This window comes from Solanum pennellii, chromosome 12, assembly GCF_001406875.1.
Source record: "Solanum pennellii chromosome 12, SPENNV200".
NCBI classification, from domain to species: Eukaryota; Viridiplantae; Streptophyta; class Magnoliopsida; order Solanales; family Solanaceae; genus Solanum; species Solanum pennellii.
Genome location: NC_028648.1, coordinates 22722457 through 22736702, shown reverse-complemented (window position 1 = coordinate 22736702; position 14246 = coordinate 22722457).

The following is a 14246-nucleotide window of genomic DNA, read 5'->3' as shown; positions in this document are numbered from 1 at the left end:
ATATATATGTAAAAATTTATTTTTATAAGTTACTTAAACTTTATTTTATTACTATCCTAATCAACCACCTTTCATTCTCTTTTAAAATAATCTCTTTATTTTCACTAATTAATTAGAAAAGTAATAATCATTTTATGTAAAAAAATAATAAAAAATAAACTTTATTTTGTAAATGTTGGAATATTCAAGTCAAGTCATTGTAGTCAAATCGCCGGTCAACCACAAGTTGGTGGGCATTCCGAGGTCCTAACACCTCCTCGGAATGTACATTTGAACTTCGAACCCTTTTCAACTGATTTTTATCTGTTTTAAATCTTTTGAAAAATAATTAATAAGTTTTTCTAGATTTGTACTAAAAATCAAGTGGCGACTTTGTTAATTCGGAAAATTATTTTTTCTTAAATTATAAGATTAATTGATTTTTCAAAACGTAGTCATTTTTCCTTTTACTATATTTTTTTCATAAAACATGGAGCTAGTATGAGCACATGTACTAAGTTGGCATTATGCATAAAAATCATGAAAACGGACTTTTATAGGAAATTTGCATCTTTTCATTTAAAAATCATATTATAATCATAAGAACAACATTTAACAACTTGTAAACATATATGATAACATTTGAACCAAAAATCATGTTGTAGAGATCACTTTACAGTGAACTCATTCACTGTTATAGTGAATTATCTCACTGTACAGTGAAGATGCTTATTCTTCACTTAAGACAACACCCTTTAGCATGTAATTTTTCTCACTTAAAGCTATCCTAAGATTCAATTAAGTCACACAAAGAGAGACCGCCCATACACCCACTCTAGATGTGCGTAAACGACCCATAAGATTACTTATAGTGAGTCACATACACACTTAAAGACATCAAACATATCAATATATAAACACTATGAGATTTTCTCATCAAAGTCTATCAAAAGACTTACTTAAGTGATCAAGAAGATAACGTCTATGTTTGACCTCTTCAAGACTACCTAAATAATCCTTAAGGCTTCCTAAGTTCGGATCGTGTCCACATAATCAACATCTTCCCTAATTAGAATCATTATTAAGACTCATCTAGGCAAGATACAAAGTGACCATTCCAATGCCCCCTTCACACCTTAACTAGACAACCCTTAAGTACTCTAAAAAGGTACTCATTCCTTTTACATACTTCATAACATAAGTCATTAGTTCATTAGTTCACAAATACTCATACATCACATAAAGGACATTCAAGTAACGGTCTTGGACAAGACCTAGGGACAACACCTTCAAAGTTTACTGCGCAATGTCTAGATAGTGTCCCATACCGCCACTTAAACTTCATAGAACTTCTCTAGTACTAGTAAGTATCCCACATGATGAGAATAGGCAATAACCAACATAGACCATGATAGCTAGACATGGAATCCGGAGTTCTAACCTACTCCGATGAGGGTGTTCTACTTGCCAAGGGTAGAACTAGGACACATCTCATGTAGGCACTTAGTTAAGGAGTATGAAGGGCTTTTGTGTACTCTAGTCTCATTCTCAAGTAGAGGTACATTGTACTATAGTCTCATTCTGAAGTAGAGATACTTCCCATTGCATAATCACTCGGTGCTAGCCTTGGTTCTCATTGATTAATTTACATTTAATGATTACATGAAGAGACTTCCTTATCTAGTTCATAACCTAATCACATTCACCCTACCAAGGAGGTCTACTAGGGATACCTTCCAATGGCAACTAAGATAACTCATTATGACTTTCCTAAGGATTAATATGATGTCGTTCCATCCAATTAACCTTAAGTCCATCATTTCTTTAAATGAAGCACATGGTCATAGTCTAACATGATCACCTACATAACATCCATAGAGCACATATACTTTCATATTACTTAACAAGTAGATAGATATCATCATACTTCACATAATCAATTACACAAAATCCACATTACTTCAAGTAGTGTCGACAAGGCCATGATCATCATATTGCATAAAGTAACGCTGACAAGGCCATGTCAATTCACATAACACCACCAACATAAGTGGACCATACCAATCAAAACATAATGGAAGTATTAACATCAAAATAAAGGGAATAGGGAAGCTTACCCCCTCAACATCCTCAACACCTCAACTTGTTGCTAATTCATCCTATTCAATGACATAAGGCCCTTACCAATGGCCATGAACAATAATTCAATGTAGAAACTATGATAATCAATGAAAATAGGTCAATTCAATACAGATTCAACAATATAAGATAACCTAGATATCAATTGAATACAATTCTTACATTATTAGAAAACCCATAGAAATCTACACTAGAATTCAACAACATTAGGTTAATATAAAGTAACCCATAACTTAGTCAAAATCTAGGGTTCATACAATTCATAAGTTCATAAGTAATTTAGATTAAAATCATCAATACAATATCAATTAAATCATTATTCAATGTTTAGAAATCATTAATGCAAGAACCCATGGTAGAATCATGAAATTGGACAATTCAACTTTAGAAACTTTGAAAACATCTTGAGAATTTGGGCTCCTTGATGAAGAGAGTTTCAAGTATCAATATACTACCTCAATGATGATAATTATTCACTTTGATGAAGAATTTCCACTCAAAACGTCACCTCCAAGTTGTTCCTTGATTTGGACTTCAATGGAATCTTTGAGATTTCTTAAGGGATTTTGGGATTTTGATTTGGAAGAATGAAATATTCTAAGTGTTAAACACTTATATACTTGTTTAAAATACCCAAAAGACCCTTAATAAACCGAAAATACTCTTACTTGGAAGTGGGGTGAATTTACAAGTTCACTCCTACACTTAACAGTGACTGCATGCAGGCACACATGCCAATCGACGGACTGCCCATCGACGGGGCGTAAGCCCACTTACGGGGCGTGCTGGAAACCGTAGATGGGTTCAGAGGTAGGGAAATGGTAGTCTTGCCACCCAGGATAAATACCTACCCACGCCCACCACCTACTTGGTGTCGACCAGGCTATTGGTCGTCGATTGCTTTCCCAAGGTGAACTGCCTTTTGGCAGTTTTGGCCACCAACTTGGGTCCTTTCTCAAGGACCCTTGGTTTGTCCTTGGGTATAATTCCCGAACGTTTCAAACCCAAATATTATCTTCTGTGTTTTAAAACCTCTCACATAAATTTCATCCAAAATGAACAAGTAAAACTCGATGAAACATGCCTAGACACACAAGGTCACTTCAAGGCACATCTTTCGAACATCATGGACGTTCTTGGACGTTAGACCTCCAAACTCCATAAAACTCGACACACTGTACATACATGCTATGATAACTCATTTACAGCCCCTAAAACCTCATGAATCACATAATAGCACATAAAACCACATATGAGACACATAGGTGACTTAGTCGTCGTACGTCTTAGTCGTCCCTTGACGTTTGACTTCCAATACACCTAATACTTTAGCTATTGCCTCTATAACACATATTAGACCTATTTAGAACCTTAGACCATCGATACTAACATGGTAGGCTTTAGTTCACTAAGTCATTTTTGGGGTCTTACACTCATTTTTGGGGTCTTACAATATCCCCCACTTGGGAACATTCGTCCTCGAATGACACTTAGAACCTTTTAATCACAACAAGGACTTAAATGCTTGATAGATAAGTTCATCACATTTATAAAATCATCACATAGAATTCAATGCACAAAATTTACAAGGAACAAATCATAAAAATCATTTTAGCACTCAATGCAAACAAGCAAGCAAAACTACCACTCACTCTCTAATAGATTAAAACAAAGGCTCTTATCATGTTTATAGAAGGAACATCCTTCTCCTATTCATAATATGATCATTACAATTCAATTCATTTAGAGATCATCATATATGGTCACACATAGGCAGATTCCAACAATACTCAAAAGCCATTTAAGCACTCATTCCTCAATCCACATAGACTTTTAGTTAATTTAATCACAAAAGTTCTTTATTGGTTAGACCTAGTGCCATGAAGGTGATACTCAACCATACCATTCTTAGTGGTGTCCATGGAGGAATGTCCTTCTCCTCAACACCCTTACATGTATCATTAGTTCACACCTAAGAAAAGTACAAGGTCAATTTCCTCTTAAGATGAGAAATTCTCAACTTTTAAACCAAGGCATGCTCATGTTTCCTTCCTAGTGAAGTCCAAATGGTAGGTCACACCAAGAACATCACAATAAATAGGAAGTACTTTCACAAAATGTCAATTTCTAACACAGTAATAGCCTTCACAGTAAGCATCATTTGAGAAAAATAACACAAATCATACGCACACACATGAACACTTAGCTAAACATGCTTTCACTTTTCAAGAGTGGACCTACTATCATGCTTTCCATATCATAAAAGTCACATAGTTTTCAATAGGCTCTACACTTTTCATTTTAAAGAAACTGAACTTTCCATTATAAGGCTAAGCTTTACACTTCATAAGTGACTACAACCATGTTTCTTATCTTACCTCATGAAATTAAATTCAAAACTAGCATATCAAGATGCACAATCAACATGAGAAAACCATGAAGTTAATCAAAATTCTTTTCCAAGTACTTTAGAATCTTAAAAATACTATTAAGATAGTGTCAATCAAGACATACTAAACATGTGAAGGTCATGCAATTCATATTTGAGACAAGAGTTCTATCATGAACAAGCTTACTAAAAATTATTAGATTCAAGTTCAACTTAGAATAAAAGGACAAGGTAGAAAAATATCTACAACTTACTACTCAATCACCATCCCCCACATAGGGTAGACCCGATTAAGAGAAACTTAACCCAACCTTAAGAGGATCTTAACTTAACAACCTTCATTTTCATCAGTTAAAAGTGATTACCACTTCAAAAGGATTTACAATAAATTAACATAGGAACACCAAGGTATTATAGAACTTGCCATTTTTGGCAAATTATCCCCCAATTATCAAGTTAGTTCGTACTAATAACCACATTAGTTCTTCAACAGTACAATAGACACCAAGGTAGGGGAAAACAACAAGGAGACTTAGCCTTAAGGACTCTTTCTTTTCTTTCAAAATTAAAGTAAGGTAACTTCTAGGTCAATCAAACCCACATTATCACCCTAGAAAGATAAGAATACTACCCTCAATTCTAGGGAAAACATCAATTCCACAACATCAAGGGACTCACAACACAGTAAGAAGTTAGAAACAAATCTAGAACTCATCATACCATAAAACTCTCATTCTTCATTCCAAATAGCAATTCTCCTTTTTTACATTATTTACCATGATCATATGCATCAATTTTATACACATTTCAACAACTTCCAATCAAGGAACAATTTAGTTGATTTCCAAAAATCTTAAAGTAAGCTGCCGAGCATTACAGTGAACATGCTTCAAAATTCCAAAAATACAACATTTAGGCAATTGATGGGAAAACCATGAAAATATGCGATACAAACTTTACCAAGACAAGCATACTATCATTACACCTAGGATCAAATCTATACAAAGGACTCGAATCCATAATAGGCAACTTATCAAGGAACACATATATACAAAGGAAAATATTGAACACTTTTAAGCACATATGCTTAGGGTAGCATGCTTCCATAGGTAGTCACTAAGAATTGCAAGTTCAAATCATAGAATTAGGCTACCATCATCTAAAACCATATAGGAACACATCATTCCAAAAGAACTCATTTTAACCATAAGTTCAAATCATAGTATTAGGGTACAATCATGTAAAACCATATAGGATTACATCATTCCAAAAGAACTCATTTAACCATATTAACTTCTAACATGCTTTAACTATATCATGACAATTCATTTCTCCATATAACATGTTATTTTGCATAAATTTCATATGTATCCATAACTGGCATCACATCATCAAAACATGCCGAAATTCACCTTCACACATACTTATTCAATCATAAAACCAAGATAAGCATTTAAACTCACGTTTTCTCCCTCAAGCATAGAGAACAATCTCATCCAAGCAATCAAATCTAAAATACCACCGGACAAGAAAACATAAGAGAGAGATCTTATGGAGTTAAGTTCTATGGCACGATATGAGAATGATGAAGAAGGGAAACTCTATCGTCCTATAGCCTCTTATTCAATTTGATTTGTCGCAACTCACCACCAATTATATGAGACTCTACTAGAGGTGGCAATATGAGACTTTTTGGACCCTAAGCCACTTTTAAAAATCTCATGCTCTGATACCCCGTTTGTCACACCCGGGGAGCACCCCATAGAAGTAAAATGGCGTACTTGACCTCTTGGAGGTCTTATACAAGCCTGTAGTTATCATTCATCACATTGTCATAGTAAATTTAGCGGAAAATTTAAAACATTCTTAGTACATCATATGCTAGAAACTTCACTTCATATATTTATAAAATATCATATTACCTACTTCAACTCTAAGTCTCTTTTCCATCTTAGACTCAACAACATTAGAATGCATTAGGGACACAACCCTTAAAACATAATACATAACTATACAACATGTAAACACTTTACAGTAAAGACATAACATTAGGAAATCCTTGAACTTAAGGATTCCTTTCCTTGAGCTTGGGAATAATCTATCAATCTCTTCACCATTTAAGACACCCTTTAAGCATCCATAACCTACAATTTGTGTAAAGAGTAGAGAAAAATGGGATCAGTACATGAATGCTCTAAGTATGGCAACCATGGAAAAACATGCATTAAAAAGAAACATTTTCTTGAAATCATACTTCATGCCTTTTTGAGTAAATATTCATAAAACCTTCATACAATTTCATTTAAATCATTCACATACTTCTATAGACATTAAAAGGCCAATCATCATAGAAAATCACATATAGAATTTAAGCTAGTTTTAAGGACACTTTACAGTGAGCTCCTTTTGCTTTAAAGTAAGCTATATTTTCTTTTATTCACTAACATCCCAAGTAACACTCTAGTGATACTTGGTGCAATGCGTCACATTAAGGTCACAAATAAAGCATACATACAACCTACACAAGTCATCACATCTCATCATAGAAGTATAGCACATGATAGACCCATCTAAGTCAAGACCTTTGGAATATTACAGTAAGCTACATTAACTTACACATATACTAACTTCACTTCACATCAATGCATTATAAGACCTTACTCATAATCCTACTCTAAGTCTACAAGTGCAATGTATGTGTAAAGCCCCATAACCTCACACGTTCTTAGTAAAGCTATCATAAGACCACAAGCCTTAACATTTATTTTATATATCAACAAGTAAGTGAAGACCACTCCATTCATGTCAACAATCTTCACCATATAATCATTAAGACTCACCTTGTGCATATAAGAATACGAACTCATTACATAGACTTGTACCATGCACATCTTCATGACAAATAGACAAATACTACCATGCCATGCATAAACACATAATCATAATCATTTACATTATAACACCTTTCTAGAATTTCCTAAGGAGCTACTTGTGCAATATCTAGATTGGTTCATTACTTCCACCTATCCTAAGTAACCTCCCTTAGGTTATCCTATGTAGGGTATTAGTCATTTACTTCTATTGTCCATTTTACTTTAGGGAAACTATACCCTTAACCGACACTAAGACCATGAGTGCTAAACATGGAATTTGGTGTTGTAGAGCCTTACACCAAGAAAGGTGTTCTTACCTAGCCAAAGTAGAACATTAACACATGCTAGCATACTAAGTGAATTCACTTGCTAGACACTATGTGGCAAGCATAGTTATGAAACTTGGAGGTACATGTGAAAACCCTCTTTATGCCAAGATGGGGCATTATTGTTATTCACATATGGAAACACTATTTATTCCTATTGAGGCATTGTGTTTATCCACCTCATAGATTTATGGTAGACCTTCATTCCCATATTGGGAAGGGATACCACTCATATTCGAGTTCAATCGGTGCTAAGCTAAGTTCCCTTTATTGAAAAGCCATTATTACATTTATTTTATAAAATTAGGTATTAGGAGATTGAGTCCCTTTATGCTTAGCTCATAGGTGATAGATGAGAGTTCATCAACCTAAATCACGTGAGAAACCCTTTCACATGGACATAACATATATCATTAGGAGTATCTAGTTTAGGATACACTTGAGCACACCTATCAAGGATCCTCTATTGACTAGATCACCCCTCATATGTGTGTGTATACGTATATGTGAATACTCCTTTACATAAACACATTAAAACCATACATGACCATACATTTGTATTCATGCACATAGAAACCAAAACTATAAACTATCCTATCAAGGCACACATGTGTAATGCATAGGCAAGGTTCCATACCCTTGCCCATACTAGTACACCTATCAACTCATCCTAGTTAAGGAAACAAATATCATACTTCCATTGTTATAATATGAACATGCATAATAGTAGACACTAGTGAATATGAGAACTACCTTTCATTTAGACACCTTGACCTATACTACTTTTAGGCATGCATCTAAAGTGAGGGTGTGTGTACATTGGTCAATATGATCACATAATTACTATTACAACACATTGAGGCAGCCACCCTCTTAGACCATATTACACTTTCAAGCATAGACCACACAACACCATTTAGAATATGAGGCAAGACAATCTTAACATTACATTCAAGACTCCTAACCTTAGTTATTCACACATTCACATAGGGGTGCACAGGTAGGGGTCATCAATACTTAATACTTCATTAATGGAAGAACCTACACATGATCTTAACATAACCATTTACATGCTCATGCAATGAGCAACACAACCTAGATTATAGTTAAAATTGGAAACTGTGTATAGGCTTCATATAGGATGATTTATCACCAATACCCATTCATAGTATAGTGTCCTTCAAGGCCATGATCACATCACATATACATTTGCAATAAAGTAAACACCGTCACCATAAATGGACCATACCACGCAATGCCATACAAGGCTTCATCAACAATACTGTAGAGAAGTAGAGAAATAGAAAAGTATAGAAATTCTTACCAATTCTTTAGTCTTTGGTCATAATTTACCATTTCTATTCTTTCATCAACAATTCGAACATAAGGCAGTAGCGAAAGTACCATAATTATAAAACAAACCATGTACAAATCGCTACAAGATCATATTACAATCTAATACAATACATCACATATATGCTAGAAAGTAGAAGAACATAGATCTTTAAAACAATTCGCTTGCATTGATCATCAATAACAATTTATCAACAATACACATGTAGGGAAGTATCTAAATAGATCATTATTCCAACAAAATCATGCTTCATCTACCCTAACATTTAGATCATATCATATACACTACAACATTCACTTTATAGGCTAGAAGAATCTAAATCAATCTTTACCAATTCAATGGTTATCTATTCATGTTAGATAAATTATACCTTATTATCATCACATTATACATATAGGCAGTAGCTAAGGACAATTCACAATGATCGAGTCATATAACAACCAACCTAACTTCAAGATCACAAGTTACCACTTGATAGACTAGAAGAACCTAGATAAATTCATATAAGCCTTCTTTACTTTGATCATACGAGATTCATATCCATAATTTAAACATCATATTGACCTAAAATTGTAGCTATAAGACTCTCAACATAATCTAATTCCACTTATATACAATTAAGGACCAATGTTAGAGTGATCTCATTGATAACTAGACTAAGCTTGCTCAAATCTTCATACATTGATCCACATGGATCCTTCATCATCAATTCACGTAAATAACAGTAGATATTGATAATTCAATGTAAGAGAATCTCAATTCATAATGATCCCATACGGCCCTTAACATAATGTGTATGACCACACCCTCATTCTCTGTCCAACACATACATTATATATCCTCTCCCCAAGATCAACCAAGCTACACCAAAAATAATACACATAGAAAAGCCCCAAATATTCTTTATCATACAACCAATTATTGAACTCACCACCCCCTTGAGTTCTTCATGACAGCACACCCTTAATTCCTCACTCAAACTCATATGTAAGGAAGACAAAAATGGAGCAGTCACCTTACTTCGATTTCTGCAACCTTTCCTTATAACTTGAATTCTTCTAGGACTTCAGCTTCCCTTCACACTTATGTCACATACTGAGACCACACCTTAGAACATATGGCACACTCGGAGTGCAACTGGCATACTTGACCTCTCAGACGTCTCGTAGAAGTCCTTCCTATCGTTCATCGCATATAAACATATGAAAAGTAGTGTGGAATTAAAAATTTTCACAAACATTCTATAAGTATTAAAAATATCTTTCATATAAACTCATAGGAAATACTAAGTATCATACCATCAAATCTTAGACAAATGAATACTTTGGGACACGGCCCATAAACAATAGAAATAAGTACTACTATGTCTATTACAATACTTTGATAAAAGAAATAAAAGACATTTATGCCCTCGAGTCAAATAGGACATACTTCAACTTTCTTGAACGATCTTCTAATCCAAGCTTAGCTCTCAAAAATAACCTTAACCTATGTATCACTTTAGAGATAGATAAAAACATGAAATTAGTACAAACACATGTACTAAGTATGGCATAATGCATAAAATCATGAAAACGGACATTTATTGAAAACTTACATATTTTGATTTAAATATCATTATATAATTATTAGAACAAAATTTAACACCTTACAAATCCATAAGAAATCACTTAGTCAATTTACGACATTTTTAAGGAAACATTACAATAAACTATGTCACATTATAGTGATTATTTCTCACTGTTACAGTGATGTCATTCCAATTCTCATTGAACACTTTCTTGCATGCAATCTTCTCACTAAGATCTATCCTAAGACTCGCTTAACTAAGACATAGAGACCTCCTATACAACCTCTCTAGGCACACCTAAATGATCCTTAAGACCACCTATGACGAGTTGCACACACTCACACTGCATCAACCACATGAACATGACATTTTCCTACCAAAGGTAATCCTTACATACACACTTAAGAGATCCTATATACTACCTAAGATATAATCCTTCTCACTTAATACAACAACATATAGATGATATGACATTCTCCTTCCAAAGACTATCAAAAGACTTACTTAAGTAAATCAAGAATATGACGTCCATGATTGACCTCTTCAAGATTACCTAAATAATCCTTAAAACTATCTAAGTCTTAGATCATGTATACATAATCAACTATCTTCCCTAACTAGAGTCATTCTTAAGACTTTTATAGGTAAGATACGAAGTGACCATTCCTATGCCCCCTTCACACCTTAACTAGACAACCCTGAACTACTCTAGATAAGTAATTCTTCATTTGACATTGTTTCTTAACTTAAGTCATTAAATTCATTAGTTCATTTAAGATACATTAATCACATTAGAACATTCAAGTAATGGTCTTGGAAGAACCTAGGGACTTTCACTAACATCTTCAAACTGTACTTTGCAATGTATGGATAACGTCCCATACCACCACCTAAACTTTATAGAACCTCTTTAATGCTATTAGTTATCCCACAGTATGAGAATAGGAAATAAGTGATAAATACCATGATAGATAAACATGGAATCCGGAGTTCTAACCTACTTCGATGTGGGTGATCTACTTGCCAAGGGTAGAACTAGGACACATCCCATGTAGGCACATGGTTAAGGAATATGAAGGAATTTTATGTACTCTAGTTTCATTTTAAATTTAGATATACATTGTACTCTAGTTTCCATATCACATAGACCTACTTCCCATAACATGCTCACTCGGTGATAGCATTTGTTCTCATAGAGTCTGTAACGCCCCAAAAAAACTAACGTGAACTAGATCCCCATGAGTGTTTTATTGAGTTAATTTGAAGTTAAAATGAGTTACTTTAGACTTCTTAGGTACTATGTGAAGTTTGGAGGTCAAACATCAAAGAATGTCCATGACGTTCGGAAGGTGTGCCTTAGGTAGCGCTTGTGTGTCCTGAGGTGTTTAAGTAAGTTTTATGTGTTAGTTTTGCTTATAAATTGCATGAGATGCTCCTAATACCTAGAAGAATTATTTTAGGTGTTTAACGTACGGGCACAAACCCACATAGGACCCACAAGGGGCCCTAGATGAAGGGCCCAAGACTTGGCAACAAGCTTCCAAAGAAGTGACCAAACGACGACCCTAAGGATGGTCCGTTGGTCCACCAACGGTCTGTCGACCTAGGGAGTCGATTTTCCTTGCAAGTCAGGATGTCCAGTCTCAATTTGGATCTAAGTTTCAACCCACGAGACCCCACCAACAATCCGTTGATGCACAGACGGTCCGTTGGTTAGGTCTCGTCTGTGAGGTCTGCAAAACTGTTAATATGGACTGTCTTGGCTAGGGGTGTTTGGTAACTTCACCCCAAGTCTTTAATGACCCTGCGACTTTTGTTTTAGTTTTATTAGATATATTTAAGTGTTCTAAACCCTAAGACCTCATTTTAGACCCCTCTTCGTAAATCCCTAAACCCTACTCCCTTAGAAGACTCTCTCAAGTCATTATGGAAGCTAGAAGTCAAGAAATGCTAGGAGGGCTATTGGTGGTCGTTTATCTATAAAAAAATCATTGGTATTTCTTCAATGTGAGGTATGGTATCCATCGTTTAACTGTCTTCCATTCAAGGAGTCCCTTCTAATGAATTTTCAAAATGAGTTTTCAACCCTAGTTTCTCTATCTTCAAATCTAAATATGGGTCTTGCATGAAAACGTGTCTAATGACTTAATAATGGTATTCCTAATGTTAGTTGATGACTTTAAGGTTAAAACTTCAATGAAATCATGTTAAAGATTTTCATCAAATTTTGACTTTGGAAATGGGTTAAATGATCATGAATTGGTAGTCTTAGTTTTGGTTTCTTATGGTTGTTATTGTTGTTTAGATACTTCTCAAGGGGATTTATTATGATGAAATATTGAGAAAAATGTTATAGGTGATAAAAGCTTGGATGTAAGGGCAAGTTGGTTATGTTGTTTGGCTTTAATTTCAAATGCTCTTGAGTGGTATGGTCCACCTTCTTGATGGCGGTGTTTTCTTGAATCGTATGAATGTGAAGCTACTTGTTTATTGTGAATGAGGCCATGAAGGCTTGTTAGGTTAAGTAGGATTATGATATGTGAATTATGTCAGAGAGAATGCTTAAATGAAGTTATTCTTGTTGATTGTTTATGAAGCTTGTTATGCAGTATGTTAAGGGTTATGTCTAAAGAACATATATGATAATATGAAGTGTGTAAGATGTGTGATGTGATTAATGAAGGTCTATCTGTGTATAGGAGTTAAATGTAAATAAAATAAAGCTTATGTGCAAGGTGTGCTCACATCACATACTCACACTTGAATAAATGAATGAAGCTAAGTTAAGTCCTAAAGGGGATTTTTGGGGTGAACACTCTTCGTGAGTTGAGATGAACTCTTAGTAGCAACCCCACTATATCCCATGAGCTTTCTAATATAGGTTCGAGGATGAATGCTCTCCGTAAATTGAGATGTGGTGTTCACTAGTTATCCTTAACCTATAGTCTTTTATGTTGAGAATCCGTGGGAAGTTATGCCTAGCACCGAGAGGATATAAAGGACAGGTGGATTATATTTCATGAGTTGAGATGTTCTACTCCAATGTACCTCTTAAGATGAGTACTCCTCGTTTGTAGATAATGAGTTAGTTAGTAGCAATCTCCCTATCCTTTAACTATGTGGCCGCTTAAGTGTAGCTATTGGAAAAGCCATGTAGAAGCTAAGAGAATGACCTCATTCTAGGCAAGTGAGGATCCCTCATTCGATAGGATTTAATACCGGGATTCCAAGTCTAGCCCTCATGGTCTATGTCGGTTAATCTAACTCACACAAAAGTAATGGAAGTACTAAGTCTCCTAAAAGAACGGTCTACATAGGGTAGATAGTGGTAAGGGCTATTTATACATTGCACCAAGTAGGACCTTCCGAAAGGGGAGTCTTGGTGAGTCTTATGTGAATTTATTGAAGTAAGTCTTCTAAAGAACGTGCTACTTAGGGTAGGTGGTGGTATGGGATGCTATATACTCATTTCACTAGGTAGGACCTTCCGGAAGGGAAGACTTGGTGCAAAACCTTCTAAAAGAATGTGCTACTTAGGGTAGGTGGTGGTATGGGACGCTATCTACTCATTGCACTAAGTAGGCATTCCGAAAGGGAAGACTTTGGTAGTTTGTTG